Source organism: Elephas maximus, chromosome 6, assembly GCF_024166365.1.
Source record: "Elephas maximus indicus isolate mEleMax1 chromosome 6, mEleMax1 primary haplotype, whole genome shotgun sequence".
In the NCBI taxonomy this organism is placed as follows: Eukaryota; Metazoa; Chordata; class Mammalia; order Proboscidea; family Elephantidae; genus Elephas; species Elephas maximus.
In genome coordinates, this window is record NC_064824.1 from 73,135,390 (window position 1) to 73,138,410 (window position 3,021).

The 3,021-nt window shown below is 39.7% G+C and overlaps 1 pseudogene; it reads right to left on the bottom strand.

Annotated features, from left to right (window-relative positions):
- Positions 1-374: 374 nt before the first annotated feature.
- On the bottom strand, positions 375-2,291 carry LOC126078330 (60S ribosomal protein L31-like; annotated as a pseudogene).
- Between the last annotated feature and the right edge of the window lie 730 nt (positions 2,292-3,021).

Consider the following 3,021-nt stretch of genomic DNA (forward strand, 5'->3'; position numbering starts at 1 on the left):
GTCCTTGATAGCAGGAAACAAGCCCATCTGCTTTGAGTTTCTCCGAAACTATCAACTGGTCATGGTCACTCTGTTACATCAGAATTTCAGCCCCAAGAAGTGGGGGAAGTCAAGGAGCAAGCTCACACTTATATCAAAAACTCATTCCCCTCAAATCTCTCCAAGTGTCTTCCCCCACCCAGGAAGCATGACCTGTGTGTCACATTCTGCAATTTCTCTTCTCAGTGGTTCATGGTGCAGCTCTACAATTAATTTTCCAAGCTTAATTCTCATGTTTGAAAGTACAACAAAAACTTTTATTATTCAAAGGCTAAGCTCTTGCAGAATTACAAAAAAAAATTTTTTTTTTGCAGTTTTATAACTTTATGTGATAATCAGCTGTTACTTTTCATCCACATTGACTGTAGGTTTTTGAAAGAGGTGAGGTGTATATAGGTAATTAATGAACAGAGCTTATTTGGTATGTCTTCAACCTCGTTACGTTTTCTGGACAATCGTACTTGGGTATGGTATGGGACACTCCTTATTCCTTTGGCCCAGACAGCTGTCTTGAGCCTGGTGTCCAAGCACACATCTCGTGTTCCTATCTCTTTTATGGCAAATTTTGGAATCTCCTTGAGTGCCGAGGGGCCTGCTCCTTGAAGCCCACTCCGTCGATGCGCTCGTGACTGTTGATGGTATACTCCCTGGTCCCACTTCGTTGATAGCAGAGTAGCCCTTCTTCTCACCACCCTTAAGGAGCCATTGTGCTGGGACCAGAATGGAAAGTGAAATACCTTTTATTACCTTTTTTTTTTCCTACTGTGGTCTCTAAACAGTCTCTTTTTAAAGTAAAAATTCCACAATAATTATTCATTCTAGACTGCTTCCATCATTCCTCTGTAGGTCACCATATAAAAACCTATTACTTCTTGAGAGTTGGGGTGAGAGGCATAGGGTAAAGAAATGAGCATATTCATAATTTAATATGAAAATATTACTCCATTACAGACTCCTATCTCTGTTACTTTCTGTGTGACCTTGGGAAAATTATTTACCTGTTCAGAGCCTGTGTTTTCATTTATAAAATACAAGAAATAAATAAAACCTACTTCATGAGTTCATTGAGTGGATTAAATGAGATAATTCATGTAACGTGTTCAGTGCAATACACAACACATAGTTCTCGGTTTTGTAGGCACACAGTTATATATTTTGCAACAAGGCAGGGTATAAATAATACACATTTATAATAATGAACAAAATGTTGTGAATAATAATGAGGTGGTATATGTAGCAAGCACTAAGGAACTATATAGACTTCTTCAGTCTATCCAGTAAATTAAGCTAGGGGAGTGGATAAAACATCAGGGGAATGGATAAAAGAGTTCAAGGCCATCTCCAAGGCACACCAGCATTTAAAGGACAAGCAGAGGAAGAGGAAACCTCAAAGGAGATGAGAGTGTTGGGGGGAAAACCGGGACAGTGTCATGCCATAGAAGTCAAGAGACAAGATATTTCAGTAAGGAAAAAATGACCATCAGAGTCACATGCTTCAGAGAGGCCTTAAGACTGCGTGGTTAAGGAATGACTGGGGGCCAGCAAGTGCTGTAAAGAAGGGAAATAGGGCTAAAGCTGGAAGGAGTCATCAAATACGTTCCAGGTTTGTCTGACTTTAGGATGGCAGATACTTCCCATGTTTAACAAAGCTGGGAAGGGGAGGGACAGGGAACTTGGGATGGCAGATAGAAGGATGCCCTGAGGAAGCCTGAAGAGTGATACCCAGATTCAGATGAAAGCATTAGGGTGGAACTTAGACAGGAAGAGGAAACCTCGTCTATCCTAGCAGGAAGGAAGGAGAGAAGATGGGTCTAGGTGTTAGTAAGCAGATAGATTTAGTGGCAGGAAGTTGAGTTCTCATCTGACAGTTTCTCTTTTCTCTGTGAAGCAATAAGCAGAGCCATCTCCTTTAGAGAGATGGGGATGTGAACAAGAGGTTTGAGAAGGGTGGAGGTGACTATTGGGGCTATACAGAGAAGGGTAGCAACCCATGAGTGTCAGAGTAGAACTGTGCTCCGCGGAGTTTTCAATGGCTGACTTTTCAGAAGTAGATCATCAGCTTTTCTTCAGAGACGAAGCCTCTGGGTGGACCCGGACCCTCAACCTTTTGGTTAACATCTGAGTGCATTAACCCTTTGCATCACCAAGGCCACCATGAGTTGAAGTTAACAGGACAGCAACTGTTTTTTTTTTTCAGAGAAAGATACACTGCAAAAATCACTGATACGTCTAATGAAGCAAATGGTCGTCATATTATGGTTTTCAAAATGAAAACTTTGAAATGTGGGAAGGATATTTTTTCCAGACTTGAATACAGAGACTGTATTTATCCCATTGGCAGCGTGCACCAATTGGAACACATACATAAAGAAAGGAGTAGTCAATGATGTTTGGTGCAACAGCATTTTCTCTGGCCAGCTTTCTACTGTTGTAGTCAAATAAAAAACTATGTGGGCCCTTTAATATTTTAATATTAAACTAAAAAAACCCATTAAACTAAAGTGACCTGGTAAAATAAACTGATAGTGAATTGACTCCAAAATTTTTACAAGAAACTTGTGTTCTCTTCGTTTTTAAAGCATTTTCAACCGCCACTAGGTGGTGTTTTGTTCATCGACTTGGAAAAGTAACATTTTCTTTTGACTCCTATTTCAGAAGGAAACATACTGAAAGCAAACATGCTACCCAGCTTCATTGCAGTCTTAATATTTACTTTCCTACTAATTCCAGTTTTCGAGACCAGCTATGACATAAAAGAACACTTTCCTTTTCTCAAGTGTTGCACACTGTTCTATTGGTCTTTAAATGAAATGGAAACGAAAGTGTCTTTTTTTTCTCCCCTTATCTTTTTTTTTTTTTAAGAGGACTAGGGGAATGGAATGATGGAGGAGGCAAGCTTTATGTGAGAGAGAAGTATGAATGTTTGCCTGATTGAGAAATCACTTGGCACTTACAATTCCTATACCTTTCTTTTAAAATAAA